Below are 18,083 nucleotides of genomic sequence, written 5' to 3'. Positions count from 1 at the left end.
ACTGTTTACTGCAGGAAGACATTAAGTACACTGCAATGTTTTAATCACATAATTTACTACATTGGAACAGATGTTATAATGGTGGCTGAGACAAATTTGGACATAATGTTCATACTGTTGCATCCCTTGGTACAGCGGTTCCCAAACCTTTCAGCCTGCGAACCCCAAAATAACAGTGACACCCATTGGTGGGTGGGATTTTTTCTTTCTTTGTTGTAAATGCTGTGTTAAAATGAGGAATGTTGAACATCTTGTAAAGTTACACTTTGGTGTTGGTCTCGCAAATAAAGAAATACTAAATCTTTTTAGCACCTCAGTATCAAATCATCTGGTGACCTCTAATATGTGTCTTGCGACCCCCCTGGGAGGTCCTGACCCCTACTTTGGAAACCCCTGCCTTGACAATAGGAAGAGTTTTCCATTTAGTTTAACTGTTGTAAAAACTAAAAATGATATAATACACTTTTATCTCGTTGCCTTTATTTGACTAATCTCTGAAAGAATAAGTTTTAAAGCTGAGATCTTAAAGGAACAAAGAACAATATAGGCTTAATGAGATTTTAAAAAGCATCTTACTTAGAGAGTCAAGATTCTTTATTGTTATTATGTATAATGAAATGTTTGTTGAGACACCAAAATTATTATTGCCTAATAAGAATATTTTTTTTGTTTCTTTCTCCACTTTTGCTTTGTTTGGACACCTACCCAGCCGGGTAAACTTAAAAACTGACGTGAATTAGATTCAACAACAATAATAATAAATAAAAAATTAATTAATCTGCTGGAATAAACAACTTGTCTCATAAAATATATGTATAAATAACATTCAGGTGAAAATGTCTTTTTATAATCAAAAACACCCGCATTTGTGTTTTCCAGGTATTCGTCATAAGATTTATATGTTCTGGAAAAAAAGAACTAATTTAAAAATTATTTTTTTTATTTTGATGTCAATTTAAAATTTTGTTTCCCGAACCTAAATCCATTTTTTCCATGTTTTATTTCTTACTTTTAATCAATAATGTGAATCTTGGAATTCCTCACACTGTGAAAAAGTTACATTTATATTGTAATTTTTTTTCTTTCTTTATAAAAAAAAAGAAAATTCAAATGTTTATCCACATGTTTTATAATAAAATGTACTATGGAATTCCCTGAACAAGCATAGAGGACATGACCCAACTGTTGCGCTGTGGTGTTGCCCCCACTTGTTGATTTAGCAGCGGTTGCTTCTTAAACAGACATTTACGGCGGTGAAACTCGTCTCAGTTTTTAAAACCGCCAAAAGTTAGAGACCAGAAGCACATTGTTCCATCACAGAGTAAAAGCATCTCTCGTCACAGCTCTCTCAGTAGCAGACTTTTACAAACATGTGCTGCACCAGACATTCAGCGTAAGCATTCATTAGTTGCATTTGGCCTCCAGGCATTTTCCACTTGTTTCCCAAAGCTGGATCGTATTATGCCACAGAGAATTCCTGAGCCAGAAATTCAGAGACCCACTTTGATAAAAGATTAGCGCACCTATTTTGGGTTATTGCTGTTTTACCCCGGTGCCAGCATCTTGGAGAGAGTTCAAACATTCCCAGGCCTTGGCAATGCGAAGATGACGAATGGTGTGTGCACGCATTATGATGAGGCTCTCCCTGGCCGGTGATTGACTTAATCATTAACTGCTCTTATTATCGTTGTTCCCCAGAAACACTAAGCTGTGTAAAAGTTTACGGGAAACATAACACAAGAATATAAAGGTCATAAAACAATAAATTCAGAAATACGAATGTATGAGGGACGGAATCTAGGAAATGAGAAGAAAAAATAGATAATTTAATAATGATTACATAATTTCACCTCTTTTAATGAAATTCTGATATGGATATAAACAAAGAGAAGCTGTGATGATACGCCAGTTTGGAGCAGGACCAAATCGCAGACAGTGACGTAGGATGAACATTGGGAAGATTAAATGATAAATTATAAACGATAATATTATAAGATGAAGCAGGGAAAACTACAGCGAGAGAAACACAAGACAACAGGAATGGTAACAGGAGGATCCAGTGTAGAGCAATGGGAACCAGGAAGTATACACAGCTACTGAGGGACAAGTGGAGCATGGCATAATGCAGATGAGTCAATCAGGAGATAATGGGAATCAGATGGAGTGGACGGAGATAACATGAATGGAGCTGAACAAAAATGCAAAGAAATAATCAAAGCAAACAAAAAAATCTTGAATAATCTAGAACAGTGGTTCCCAAAGTTTTCAGCCTGCGACCCCTGAAATAACAGAGCCAGAGACTGGTGACTGGTAATTTTAGGAGAACTCTTGCTACAAAGCACAGTCACAGTCCCTGTTAAAATAAGGAATGTTGAGCATCTTGTAATGTTAAATTTTGGTATTGGCTTTACAAATAAGAAAATACTACGGCTTTTTAGCACATCAGCATGAAATTATTATTAGTATCAGGACTTTAAAACCATTGTGTGACTTTCTGGAGAAAATCCCTTGATTACACAAACCGGACTTACCCTCAATAAGACTGGAATGCCAGGCAAAACTACATAAAACCTGCGAGACCCCCACACCCCCTAAACAATGACTTTGTTACACCTTTTGTTATGTTTGTTCCCCTTCTCTTTAATTTTTTTGTGTGTTCTATGCAAACCTGAAAAAATACTAAATAAAAAGTAAAAAAAACCAAATACATTGTGTGACTTTATTCTCATAATATTACAACTTTACTCTCATATTTCGGCATTGTTCTGGTAATATCATGAATTTATTCTCGTAATGTTCCAAAAAAATCGGTTTAATATATGGTCACCAGGTAGGGGATGTTTCCAATGATAAACTGATAAGAACAGGCGTTACACCTGATCTTAGCCAAAATGCAGAGAAGTAGCCACTAAAGCGACACCTCCTCACATAAACAGGGAAATGAAGAAAACAAAGACAACAAAGAAACCCCAAAACTCATAACGACTGCAGTTCTATCAGGAACATATTTTGTTTGTAAATATGCATTGTTGTGAAAAGCGTATTTGCCCGCTGACAGATTTCTCCTGTTATTGCTTCACTTAAATGTTTCGGATCATGGAGGAAATTTTAACAGGACAACCTGAAGAAATACAAAGTGCCCATAACGGACAGAAGCAATGCAGATCACACTGGCCAAATGTTTAGAAAAAAACAACAACTGCCCTCTTCATCAAATAATGAATTAAATATTATCAACCGAATCTTTTGGTTTGGTTCCACCAGCCGCACCCATGCCTGATTACTGCCACACCGGCAACATCAAAAAAATCACCTACACAGAAGCTCTCTGGCAAAATGAAGTAGGCTAAAAGATCTCAAAAAGTAACTCGCGATCTACAGAGATTCAAGAAAAGAAGAGAAACAACAGGACTCTGAAAAATGAAATTATCAGTCTGGAAAGGGTTACGAAGCAATTTCTGTGGCGTCATTTATCCACAGTGAAAGACACAATTGGGAACCTTCCCAGTAAAGGCCAAAATACCCCCCCCCCCCCCCCAAGCGTAATGAAGAGTCTACAGGCCTCAAACTCAACAGTTTCCTTAATTTGTTCACGATGAATTTCACAGACTGTTTATTAACTCACCTGTATTTCTTTGACGTTGAGTTTCAGAAAAAAATGATGGGAAGCTAGGGAAGGATCTGGTTTCTTCATGGAAATAAACATTTTTCAAAAGGTCTTTAAATATAATAATAAAGAATAACATCCTTGTTTTGTTTTTTGTTTTTTTTGCCATGAATCAGCCATAAAATTGAATGCATTTCATCAGGACTTTGTGTGATAAACACATAAGAAGTGAAGTGGAAGGAAAACAATTTTTGCAAACAAACATTTGACGACATCGATGTGCATTCAGCACATCGATTTTTAGTATTGATTCTTAGCAGGCCTATATCTTGACAAGATTCATGCGCTAGGCCTATGCCCAAATTCATCTCATCTGTATTAGCAGTTACCATGCCTTCAGAGTTTGACTGAGCCATGAATGTGCTTTTGATAAACTTTATTACTTAATCTTTGAAAGGCAACAATGGGTTTTTTATTTAGGGAGCTCAAAATAAAGTGGGCTAGATTTTTATACAATATAAAACCTCCTGTCCTTGTTTCATTTCAAAATTATTCACTACTTTTGTCGGTCTACCACAATGAAATATATTAAAGTCTTGGTTTTTAAAGTAAGGGGTGTAAAAAGCTCAGCTAAACCACGTTGGTGGCGTTACGGTGGGCGGTGGGAGTCGGCCCCCCCAAATCACCTTCACCTTGGGGCCCAATAAATCTCTCGCTGGCTTTGGTAAAATCCTTTTGCATATCAAACACTATATTTTCGTGTGTCCTCCAAAGATTAAGGGAATACATTTAGATAACGCAACTGGTGTTGTCTTCAGTTGTGGTTCTGTTCACAGGCCAATTTGGAGCAATTTCCAAATGATGTTTAGTCTGTTTCTCCTTCTTCTATGTCTCTGTCTTCCACTTCCTCTCCTACTCTTTTTTTTTTTTTTACTGCCTGTCCAGAGATAGATGCTCTAAAAGGCAGGATAAGAGAACATGAGGCCCGGAAGCCTGTGGTGTTAATGTTCCCCGCACAGTCTTTTCATCTGCCATCAAGACAGCTGTCATTGATTAGCGTGTTTGTAAATGATTACTAAGGGAAGTGGGCGGTCAGACGCAGGTCATATCCCTCTTTCTTCCCTCATACATAGTCAGATCCTCCTGCACAGACCTTTTTTTTTTTCCCCCCCTCCCAGTGGGCATGTGGATTATCGTGACAAAGCTGATTCTATTTTTATTTTGTTACCGTAAGACGGTGCTTCGCTGATATCTATCTATCCCACAATCAGGAATCGCTGCCACTCCCGGAGGAATTGGATGATATTAGGAAATGATGTCAGCATCTGCAGGTCACTCCAGGGAAGTTATCTCCCTGCGATTTTGTTGTGGTTTATTTCTCCGTTTGTTTGGGAACTAATCATTAGCAGAATGGTTCCCACATGGAGGATCTGGCCGAGCATAATAGCTGCTATTTGTCCCTCCCTACCTCGGAGTAGGCCAGATAAGAAAGAGAGACCTACCATGACCTGAAAGCTCGCCAGGATTTCTTAGGGCATATGCTGAAACTTTGCGTTTTTTCTTTTCTTTTTTTTTTTTTTCTGTGCCCTTCTGTGAGAAAAGGAATAAAGATCCACGCTGCTGCAGAGAAGAAGAATAGCAGTTTTATTTTCACATGATAGAGATCCTATAAAAAGTAGAACGCAGAGGATTGCCGGTGTTCCTTCCAGTTAAATATCTCACAAAAATAAATAAATCATTAAAATTCAGCCAAAACTCAGTGGTTAAGTATCAAACGAGTACTTTAAATGTGCTTTAAATTCTTAATATTTCATGCCGTCACGATAATCTGAATATTACCTCGCCCTTTGCCAATTCTCCGTCTGTCCCTTCTCCTTGTCTCTCTGGAGCAATCGAATTATAAATAACACGTTTAGATACATCCAACTTGGATAGTATCTTCTGTGTTGTCCACATCATACACAGACTCCAGCTTCAAACTGTTTGGCACAGTAAAAATAAAATAAAGATAACTGCTGCTTTTGGTGCCACTCAAAATTCAGTTTAACATCTCTCACTCAAAGGAAATATGTAATCTCAACCAAATAAGAGTTCACTTTGTGTAACAGTGTTAGTGCCTTTTTTTTTTTCTTTTCCCAGGTGAGACTTTTCAACGCATGTCTTTATTTCATGGCTGCCTGGTATTGAGAACCTCCAGTGCTCCGTGTGTCGGCCTCCGCCCCAGGTGGGCTCCTAGGTTCACACCATCATCGGAAGGAAGTGGGTGGCCGTTTTCTTCCTGCGGGTTTTCATGCCCCTCATTGGTTTCCCGTGGACGTTCAGGCCCACAAACATCTGCCGCTTCTTGTTCTTCCATTCTGCCGACGCGTACGTGTTGTAGCCGTTCTCCTCGATGCGCTCTTTCAGCTTGCAGTCCACGCCAAACTCTCTCTGCGGAAACAAACACGTGTTTTTGTCAAGTGAGGTTGAACGTGAGTCGTTTTCGAGTGCACATCGACTTTTGCAATGTGTAATTTCTTGGATTTTCTAAAGTAAAGTTCTGTGATTTTTTAATTTTTTATCATTAAAAGGTTTGTCTAACTATAGGAGGATGTCATATTGCAGTGAGTTTGTAGAAACGAGAAACCCTGATAGCGTTGGAAGACTAAGCTACTCAGATGGACCACCCCTTTTAGCTAATTTTAGCAATTTAGAACAACTCAAACCGTAGATGCTCCTATTCATGAGGTACAGCACATCTGGCAAACCTTAACTATCTAAACTTTCACAAGAGACTCTGAAGTTTGTAGTTTTCTCAGCCAAACAACATCCATACCATACTGCACAAAATCAGCGTTATCAATTCCTCAGCAAGGTGAGCAACTACTGATTGTTCTTAAAGTCACTAAATTATCTCATCACCTAGTTTGCACAATTGGCTATAGAAGATTTAGGTTTAAAGTAATATTTAAATTTTGATCAGCGTGCTACTTATGGCTGGTTATTTCTGAGTTTAGATTACACTTTTACAGTGTTTTATTATCTTTTGACAGATGCATGTTTCATTACCTAACAGAAATAAGCGTGTTAGCTGAATGAGATAAGTTAAATTCTACAAGAGACAGCGATGTAGTTAATTTTTTCTGTGATTGTCTGGACACCGTCGGCAGGAGGAATGTCCTCATAGGAGAGACAAATCCATCCAAATACAATATGTGTAGAACGACAAATGAACTTCATTCTGTCCATTTTCGTTGACATGAAAAGTTGCCAAATGCATATATGACTCGAGTCACTTTCAGTCTGAACACAAAGGGTCGAATGTTCACTCCCATCTGCAGCCAGGAGGGAGTGTTGCATGATGGTCTTGCCCCTGCACAGCCAACAACAGCAGCCACTGCTCATGGTGAGCAGTAAGAGCGATACACACTTTCATGTCTGGACCTCCAAAAGGTCTCCAGTAACAACTAGAAAAAGCTCTAGATTTTTTGCTCTTTATTAGAAAAGAGTTTCAAAGTTGGCAACATTGTATAAAATTACAGGTTGAATTTTTTTATTTTTTTATTTATGTGCATTTGCACTTTTGAGTATGGAAGTTGTTAGCCTACTGTGGAACAAAGGCTCGTTTAGATCATTTCCAGAATCACAGAGGTGTTCAAAAGTAAAGTCAGTGGAAACAAGGCCAGTAAGAAGCTTCTGCAATGGAAACTGCAATTTTAATTCAACCTAGGACTGATTGCTAGACTTCAGCAGATAACATGAAGCTGAAGGTATTACAGCAAACCCTCTGTTTTACCCTTTGGGAAGTCAACTTCTGTCTGTTGTGGATTAGGAAACATTGGCTATCCCTTAGTGGTCTTACAGTTAAGGTACCTGTCTATTTAACAGTTGTCCCTGTGTTGATACACACAGGGACAACAGTCAGGGTCTGCCCAATACTCCGCCAACCCATTGGTCTGACAGTCCCACTAGTCTGATATAGTTGGATGACCCATTAGTCCGACAACCCAGTTTCAAAAAATGAGCTTGGTTTTTAGTATTGATTCTTAGCAGGCCTATACCTTGACAAGATTCATGTGCTAGGCCTATGCCCAAATTCATCTCAACTGTATCAGCAATTACCATGCCTAGTACTCTCTGATGGCATTAGATTGAACTTCATGGTGAGTGCATGGAGAAGAAAACTTAACTTTTCCCACGTTAGACAGAACAGTCATGACTTGTGCCTTAGATTGTCGGGTTAGGGTTGTCGGACTATTGGGTTGTCGGACTAATGCTATGCATCCAGTTTTTAAATTATTGTACAAAAACATTTAGGATGTTGTGATATGATGCACATCTTCAGGGGAGCTAAAAAGGGAGAGCTATAATCTGTGATGTTAAACAATCAGTCAAAGCAATTCTGGAATTAGTTTTAGTCTGATTTACCAAATACCCCTGCTGAATAACCTGGAAGATTTTACTGCAATTGTGGAACTTCAGTGATGCAGAACGAGACAGATCCCTTTTAACTGTCTGTGATCATTTCACCGCTAAGATGTTTTAATATGTATACATGTAATAGAGAACAGGATAAGTTTATTTAGGGTTCTAAATGAAAAATCTGCCAAAATTGCTGCGTCTCGATAAATGACTCAAGCATTGGACGTTGTTCTATCAATAAGACTAAAGCAAAAAAAAAAAAAAAAAAACAGCAACTTAATACATTTCTTTTGGGAGTGTGCCAAGACTTGTATCCCACTGATATGTACATTTCATTTTGAGTTATTTGAATAGCTAAAATCAGAAGAAATAAGGGGTCCATCTTACTAATGATTTGCATCCCACCACCCTGTGATTTCACTTTCCCACTAACTCACAACAATATGGCATCCTTCCAATAAAGATAAGGGAACTTTTACTGACAATAACTTCACTGGCCCTCACTTCAACATATCCAAACCCCAAAAACGGATTTTGCATGCTTTGTGCTTTTGTGCATTTTGTCTTTGGACAAGATGTGCACAGAGTTGCATAGTTCTCCCGGAGGTTTGCATGTGTCCACGGGCCTGGTTGGAGAGTTGATCCCACTGGCAGGGAGGTGAAGATAAGGTTGCCTGTGATAAAAGCCGAACAATCTAACACTATCTTTCTCTGTGGAGCGTTCAGATTGACCTCTGACTTGGATACATACCGCTCCGTACAGCTCGCCTTTCCTGCTGATGGCCAGATAGTAGTTGCTGTTCAGCCCTTTAATGGCCACCACTCCCACTTCCACTGATGTGATTTCCAAAATACCTAGGAGTTAGAAAAACAATGTTATATTATTAGACGTTGATTATCAAAATACACAAAAGATCGCCCTGCATGCGCCACAGCTAAACGAAGAATCTCTGGATCGTTGGAGCATTTATAAGATAACATCAAATTCAGATCCACGCCAAGACATCTAATACAAATATCTGTAACAGTGATGTCCAAACTTTTTATGACAAGTACAAGCCCAGTAAAAATGATAGGAAAATATAAAATAAAGCAACATCATACAGACAGACATGTTAAAACTGTGCTACATTTTTACTCAGGAGTAAATATCTCCAACTATGTCAGACAAAAAAATTAAGAAATCGGAAAATTCTCATCAGACCCGACCTCAAAAATCTAGTATAGTCGCCTTGTATATAGAGCTTAGTACAACTAGGTACAGTAAAAGCAGTTTATTTACACTTTTGATTGTTCCTTTTCCACAAACTCCCATAGTGTATTGCTGCAGTGTCTGAAAGAAGGATAAAAATAGCAGAGAAATTGCACTAAGCAGTTTGTGATGCAAACAGTTGTCTCACGCCCAAGTTGGGTCTGAAGAGCCGATCCAGGTTCCAGCGTCTGCGGGTAATTGGAGTGCAGTAAACTGTAAGAAGACACCGCCATTTGTTCATTGTTCACTATTGCCAGCTTTAGATCTAAGTGGGAGTTAGGAAAAAGTGTTTCCACAACACTTCTTTCTTTTAAGATGTTTTTGATAAAGCAATGATAAATTTGCAGGAGCTGCTCATTTTATAGTCCTTCCTTAGATTGTATGAGGCCCTAAGTTGAGTTAGATTTTGGGGTCCTGCAATACCGCAAACATATTTAAAATTGTTGAAGCTTCATCTTTTGCACGCTGAACCCTTAGCACAACATGAAATAATTAAGTGCATAATTATGTTTTTTGCAAGCCCGTGTTTAATAAATTATTCATATATTCAATGACATTTCTTTAACTGACAGGTTGTAGTTTTCATTGTATTGTGGGACTTGGACCTCGACAACATATTAAGGCTGCAATAAATTTATATTATTATAATGTATTGCAACATAATGTGATTTTCCTGATTCTCATGTTAGTTACGGCACATTATTTGTTAAAATTAAATAATTAATTAAAAGAATGAAACCTATACATTTTTATTAACTTCAGAGTTAATTAAATGATTAATGGAAATAATAGTATAAACGTCTCTTTTCCAAAGAATTGTTTAGATTGAAAAAGCTGTAAGAAGAATAGAATAGAATAGATCAGAAATATGCTATATTGCCTCTCAATGGGGAAAGTCAGGTGTCTCAGCAGCAAAATAAAAGCCAAATGAAAGCATAGTGATTCACTTAAAGGTAAAAAAAAAAGTGTATATAAAAATAGTATACTCAGATTGAAAGAAATGTGCAACTGTGTAGGGTGATTACATTTAAAAAAAAACATGCATGTGTGTATATTTGTCCATAAAAAGCAACAACAGACTATTTGCAACTAATGAAAAAGTGCACAAAAACAGCAGGGATGTCAACATTTATTGGGTTTACTGGAAACAGAGAACTAAAAGTGCTCTCCAGCTCTACAACTGCTTCATGCAGGGGTGGGTGGGTGGGTGGCCGGTTGGGGGGGACTCATTGTCCAACACTAATTCTATTTTTTCTAAAGTTCTTTCTTCTCCCAGCACCTGCACTGGGTCGAGTGAACATCATAGGACACTGCTTGCTTCCCTGATGAGCTTATCTAACTGCTTCCTTTCAGCTGCAGATAAGCTCCAGCTCCAACAAACCACACCACAGACGATGGCTGATGCCACCACAGCACCCATCTTTCCAAAACACCTCGGTCTCCTCAGTATGTAGAAGTCTGCTCTGACCCTTCCTCTAAAGAGCATCTGTGTTGCGATCCAATCTATTTTTCAGGAGACCACTATTTCATTGTCAGTTCCTTGGATTTTCACCGGTGCTGAGGTGGTGGGTCTGTGCCTGCAGAAATCCACCACTGTCCTGTTCTATGATGAGGCTGCATATGGCAGAGTAATCTGACAACCTCTGAAGTTGGCAACTCGGGGAGTTGATGGAGAAGTCTTCAATGTAGAGGACAAACAGGACAGTTACCAGCAAGTTCTCCTTTGGGGCTCCTACACTGCAGACCGGCCTGCCAAGGAAACAGCCCTGTGTCCTCACATACTGCGCACGGCCAGTGAAGTAGCCCAGTATGCACTGGGAGAGGTTTTGGTCCGTTCCTGACAACTCCAGCTTGTCCCTCAGAAGTCCTGGCTGGATGATATTAAAGGCACTGGAAAAAACGAACGAACAAGATCCTCAAAGTGCTTCCAGGCTTCTCGAGGTGGGTCAGAGGTCTGTGAAGGATGGAGATGATGGCATCTTCCACCCCAATGTGAGGCTGGTAGGAGCAGCTCACTCGATGACCTCAGCAGGGGAAGAAGATGGCTGTGGACAAACGTCTTGAGGGCAATTATCAGATGCAAGGTCAATGGTATTGACTTGTAGCTTCTGAGGTCATCTGGAAGCGTGGTCTTCGCCACAACTCCACCAAACCTGTGGTACTTTCCCCAGTATGTAGATGATCCCTGATCTTCCTTCTCAGTTCCTTCAGCACTGCTCTCGGCTCCACGTTGTTTCCTGATCTGAAGGCTCCCTTCTTATAGAGGAGAGCCTTTATTTCCAGGTTGACCCAGGGCTTATTATCCAGTGTCAACAGCTGATGTTGATGCAGGTCCCGTGTCTCCTACTTCTAAACTATCATGGCGCTCTGTAGGGGGCAGCACTGCAGAGCTATCGATAGCATGGTCTCTCACATGGTCTCTGAACATAAGTGCTGTAAAAACATAAATTGAAAACAAAGTTGTCCACGAAACTTTCAGCTCTATTGTGTGTAAAGGCAGGATGGTATAAAAGGAAATAGAAACAGGCAACATGTTTTAAAAAATACATTTTAAAATAAAAACTCAAGGCTGAGAGGGGGCTACTGAATTGGGCTGCCTCCTCAAGCAGCATCGTTGCAGTAATCAATCAATCAATCAATCAATCAATCAATCAATCAATCAATCAATCAATCAATCAATCAATCAATCAATGTTGTGCATATAAGGATTTTATTTGGCCTGCTGCTTGAGTCCAGTATACCATAATGTCCATGATTACAACTGCAGCTTTGTATAGTTCAATAACATTTTTAGATAGCTTGAAATACTGGAAAAAAATAATAAAAGAAATTCTATGAAATTTGGCTTTCCGAAATACTTGGAAGCAGATTTAGACACATGTTCATTGTTAAAAAGCACGGCTTTTAATTTATGTTTAATTTATTTATGTTCTGTATAGAAATTCAAACACTCCTCGCCGCCCCCTCCATTCCTGTGGACTCAAAGCAGAAGCGTAGTTTGCTTATTCCTGGGGCCGGCTCTTACTAATCTCTTATGCAGCTTGTCTTTATAAAATTTGCGTTACCGTTGATTTGTTAACATCTTCTTTGTGCGTAAGTGATATTGACATTTAAGAGTAACACTAAAGGCAGCCCAAATACCAGCAGTATTACTTGTGCCAAAGTTTAAGAACCAAGGAGCTGTAAGAATAATGACTAGCGACATTCAAAGTGCAGGACATTTACATGTGGGAATGTGTGGGCGTGCTTTTTAAGGTTACAATTATTCCTCCGCACGTTTATCATTTTGGTGATATTATAAAGTTACTTTACAGCCTACACCTGTGTAACAGATTCCAGCTGCACAGGTCATTTTGTTGGAAAATTAATAGGTGTGTTGCACAGAGATTCTCAGGCTGTTTATGCTCTGTTTGGTATTTAGGCTACACAAATAATTTGGGCTTCTCATAGGCTGGCAGAAGGGTTAATTTATACCTGGGGTAACAAGCGTGTGTTTTTCCTACAGACAGCTGCGATTATTTGTGTGGTCTCGGTATCAGAGGTCAGAGAGATATAACTTCCTAATGTGTCCTCTGACCACAGAACCCACTTGTCTCGTGTTTTGCTGCTGGTGTGTGAGTCCCGCTGGTTCCCATGACATGTTTGATTTCTTGCCGCCCTCCCTGACTTCCTTTCCCCACTTCCTGTGAGCTGTCGTTATTTTATCTAGATAAGCTTGCATGTGTAGGCGCACACATGCACATACACACACATAGTGACACACACACACACACACACACACAGACGGAGTCCAGTGTGGGGGCGTGAACTCCGGAGAGTCAACGACATCCTTTGATCAGATCTGCAGCCCTGTCTGTGTCTGATGACTGTTTGTGTGGCACTCTGGTCCACAGTCACTCCCACTCTCCTTTGCCTGAGGCCTCCAGCCATGTACATGAGTGGACAGTGGAGAATCCAGGTGCACCCCCCCCCCCCCAAACCAAGCCCACCCACCCCCAGAAACAAATGCCCCTCTTAAATATGCAGCAGCTTCCCTCCTTGTCCACCAAGTCTTGACTGTATCGGTTTCTAGTTCAAACGATGGCACCTCGGGGCTGTGAGGTCTGAGGCCGCAAGGCGGTGGTGGGGACTGTGACACAACGGCCATTGAAGATCTGAGCGGAGCTGGTTTTCTGTAAGGGATCAGATGTCAGGTATGGAGTGAGGATGTAAGACAATCTATGGCAGTCTCTGGCTGCTCTGTAAACATGGGAGGGATGAAAGGAAGGAGAACAGAGGAGGACAGAGGAGCCATGACAGTGAGACTGGGGGTGGAGTGAGGATTAGAAAGGCTGTAATGATCACTGATCAAAGTCAGCCACCGGAGGCAGGGGCGAGACAGGTTGTATATACACACATGCACGCGGGCTAATGTGCACACATACATGCACACACGCGCAACGGGCACACATATGAATATAAACGTTACAGGTGAATGTGCTTTTCCGCTCATTTCAGTCTAAAATAATCTATAACTGCTATTCTTAACAGGCTAATTGGGAGGCAATTTATTTTTTGCGGCTTTTGTTTTCTTTTGGTTACTGGATGCGTTTCTTGTTTAGAATTACAACACCGAATTGCAGGCTGGTGGTAAAACACATTAAGCAAGTAGGAACTCATGGTATTTCTTTTTCCACAGTGGGATGCCAAAAAAGAAAAAAAATTACTTTGCAACTTGTAGCGTTGCTTTTTTCCCTAAAAAAAAAAAAAAAGTGCAGTAACACATTTTCTTATCTTGCCACTTATGTAAAAATCTGATTTAGAATGCCAAATGTACAATTATCATCTGTCAGGTGCCCATGATATTACTGTATTCTTTTATCTATTTTCCATTGCTTAACCAGCTAGGGATGAAAGTTAAATCTTTCACACACAGTCTATGAGTCCCACCAAGTAGTCAAATTATTGTTAGCTAAATTTAAAAAAAAGATGCGGCCAACTCCCAGCCTCTAATGCATTTACCCTGCAGAATTTAGTTAACCTTCGTCAGAGAAGACAAGAGTGTCTGCATCAAGCAGAACAAAGTTAAGTAATGCTATTTTAGGGTCATTATGATGCTTGTGTATATTCTGAAGCAACGGTGCAAATGAAAGGTAATCATATCTGTAAGTTGTGACACTCTTACCTAGACTTTTTTTGACAGGTTTTACATGTTCTTGTTCATCTATATTTGTTCCATTTTAAAATAAAATTTGTGGGTTGAAAACCTTTGTCTTATTGCAATACCACAATACCTCCTAACGACAAAGTATAGTTACAAAATTAGGTACCTGTCCAGGAACATGAAAAAATATATAAAAAAGTTTTTCATGTTTCTTTTCTAGTGATTTTCATGTTAATTATTCTAAACTTGAAAAAATTAAACCAAGTTTAAATGACTGTTCTCCTAGGTAACTAAACAGAAAACTCTGCTGGTATTTCAATACATTTGGATTCAAACATTAAAACCAACAGCTTGTCCTTGATGGGAAAACCCAATTAATAGTTGAGAAAGACCACACATGAGATCCAGTATATAAAAAAACCCCTTTATATCTCCCTCTTTGGAACCCAGAAGACCACCGTCTGTATTTGCGTTGATTAAAAAAAGATAAATGTGCACAGAGATGTGCACATACACACTCAACTATGAAGCTATACACCCACGGACACACTTCATGAGCCATGCCGCAAAGTGCGTTGAACACGTGGCTTACATCCCATGAATACACTAACGCCCAATCTTGACAGGCTCCCCCTCTAACACCATCAGGGACAATGAGCCAAACTGTTTCACCGGGACTGGGTTCTTATTTGGAAATGTTTCACTCATCACTCAGACTTACTAGATCCCCATAAATATGAAAGAAGTCAGCTGTGAATCATAGATATTTTAATTACACACTACTTAGCTGACTTCAGGACTACCTCCCTCCCCTCTTCACTGCCTCTGTAACCTCAGCACAGGCCCCTGGCGGCTGGAAAGCCATGTGGGACAGTTTTACACTGGCATCCCCATAAATCTGTGGAGGCTGGATACGGGCTCTGCAACGCGGAGTGAGTCGGTCTCTGCAGAGTCAACTGCAGCACTTGAAACCAAAATTCTGCACATTCAATGCACCGCTTAAAGTACACCAAATATATCAAATGGATCATTTTCTTGCAAACAGAAAAGGTAGGACAAACCTGTTTGTGACTTCAAGGGACCGTGAGGGGTCTTCTAACAAAAGACGGCATTTCTGGGATCATGCCTAGCCCCAGGGGCCAGAAACAAGACTGAATCTGCTGTTGTGTAGTGTTCTTTACCATGTGAACCTGATAGGAGAGCATATAATCCACACACAGTGTCCCCAGACCCCCTTAGGCTTGTTCATGGCACCACTATTGATACTGAAGATGCACACCTTTGATGTGGCCACAAAGACATTCAGTCAGCTCATTCATGAACTTGTACCTCTAGAGGATCACCCTTTCACCTCCCGCCCTGGTGTTCAATCCACTGCAAAGACCAAATGACTTTTTTTTTTTTTTTTAAAAAGAGGATGCACTGACTCAGTAAAACAAAGACAGAGGAGTAAATCACCCTTCAAACAAACATAAGGTTTAGAGTGAATTCACGAAAAACTGAGTCAGACTTCCTTGCTCCACTCCAGTTTTATGACTTAAAAGAAACTGCTAACAAAGGTAGCAGTAAAGGCATCGCTTCAATAAAGTTTCTTCTGTCATGACCTTGTCCAAACAAACATCTCCTTTGACGTTCTGCTTCCCCTGTGCTATTTCACTTTGATTGAATGTGCGGTCAGGCTCACCCAAGAGAAGTAAAGCTTCTTATATACACTAACCGCTGGACCGGAAGACTGGGAAAATAAAAAACAGGTTTGAATCTCCGCATCTGTCACTTAAAGTTTTTTGCAGATGACACAGTGATGTAATCCGTTAGAGCCACACCTTTAATATTGTTGAGCGAACTCTAAATTATGTTTGAAAATTATCTATGTATGTAAAAACCTACTTAAAATCACATGTGCTAGTCTATCTTTACTCTGAGTTCGCAATGCTGCTCAAATATTTAGGTGGCAGGTAATTCTTGATCTTTTAAACTTAATTTAATGTGTGTGGTTAAAAAACTTGTAATATTCAGTATGATTAAACTTTAACTTTCTTCTAAGGTTATTATTGTTGTGAACCACAAAGCTCTGTCTTCCACATATGTATGATGCTTTTGATATATTTGAATGGTTTGAATAGCACATGTATACTGGGATCAGGGGTGTAGAATTCAATGTTCTGTTCCATCAGGACAGGGCCAACTTATTTGTTATGATGTCACCATCTCAAAATTTATTTCTAAATGTTTAAGTACCACCTGACAATCTGGGAATGAAATATCAATGCTCTATAAGTACCCCTATATATACATAATCCAAATTCTCAGAAAGTAGGTCATGCTATCAGTTTCACTGCACCCCAAGAACACAGAGCACAAGACTGAATGGTGGTATTATTTGGCTATTGCTGCGATATTTAAGTAACAGTACTGTAAATGCTGTCACAGTGGTGAACATGTGCAGTCCATGACAGGTGACAGCCCTGACCCCAACTTTGCAGAACATTTCAATATGTCCTAACATAAAAACTCAAAGACTGCCTGACTTATTTGGTAATTAAGTTATGTCTGCTACAGCTTTAAATGCGTACGAAGGCAATGCCAAAGCTTTATTTACCCTTTGTGGCATATCTTACTTTGCCATTCAATTCCAAAGAAGATATATAATAGTATACAAAAAAGATCTGTGTCTGCAAATTTCTTGTCTTTGCTTGACTGTGGTAATGTCATTAACATGATTTCCTCATCACCAGGCTTACTTGCTCATATTTCTATTCTGGCGCATTGAAACGTGTTACATACTCTAAAGGTTTAACTCTATGCCATATTTCGTATTTGAATGTTGGTTTGTCTTCCATGGTTTGTTTAATGACTTACTTTCATATTTGACATGCAGAAAGCACAGGAACTACTCAGATTTGTTCAGCTTAGCATTTGTGTTTGTGTCAATTTACATCTTTGCTTATCCAATCCCCCTTCTCTAACTCTCATTTTGTTAACTGCCATTTCATCCATTCCTTTTATTGTTATGTGCTTTCAAACAAATAATTTCCTACCCATGTATTTAAACATTGTAGATGAGTATTTTCATAAATTATGGAAATAAATTGTCATTATTGTGGGAAAAGTTTGCATATTGACACAACCACTGACACCTAAAACAAACAAAACTTGTCTCCTGCTGGTATTACATTGAAGTCATATTCTAAGTCATAAGTCAAACCACATTTTCTTACTGTTAATCAAATTATTGAACATTTCTTTGTAAAATGGGGTTTGAGACATGACCTTTGGTGTTACAAAATGAAAACCTAGGTATTTTATATTTGCAGAGATGACGCTTGATAGACATCACCACTTCACTCAAAAATGACCAAAACAGCAAAGGTAAACCAGTCTATGAAAGAGTTGGTGGAGAGAAAACTCTTAAATAATGTCAGCGCTAATATTAAAGGAGATCTTATATATTTTTTATTGTGTTTGTTAATGGTTGGCTGCATCTTATCACTGTTTCAATGTTGTATGAACTTGACTAAGATCCTTCTGCAAATGAAATTCTGAATCTGTTTTTTACCTGGTTAAATAGATCACAACTAAAAAAAAAATATGCATGAAAAAGTGTGCGAGCACGTATCAGTGTCTTCTATGTTATGATCACACACACCTACGGGGAACATTGGGTGCCTGATAGGCGCACA

At 39.2% G+C, this 18,083-nt stretch overlaps 1 protein-coding gene and 1 pseudogene across 1 annotated transcript in view; both read right to left on the bottom strand.

The window, feature by feature from the left end:
* Positions 1–18,083, bottom strand: part of LOC105928390 (integrin alpha-2) — a gene marked incomplete in the record, with an annotated part of 86,527 nt that overhangs the window by 49,963 nt on the left and 18,481 nt on the right.
* LOC118565124 lies at positions 2,792–2,906 on the bottom strand (annotated as a pseudogene).

The sequence above is a fragment of the Fundulus heteroclitus genome, chromosome 12, assembly GCF_011125445.2.
Source record: "Fundulus heteroclitus isolate FHET01 chromosome 12, MU-UCD_Fhet_4.1, whole genome shotgun sequence".
NCBI classification, from domain to species: domain Eukaryota; kingdom Metazoa; phylum Chordata; class Actinopteri; order Cyprinodontiformes; family Fundulidae; genus Fundulus; species Fundulus heteroclitus.
Note: the sequence above shows the minus strand (reverse complement) of the source record. Positions and strands in the feature narration are given on the sequence as shown.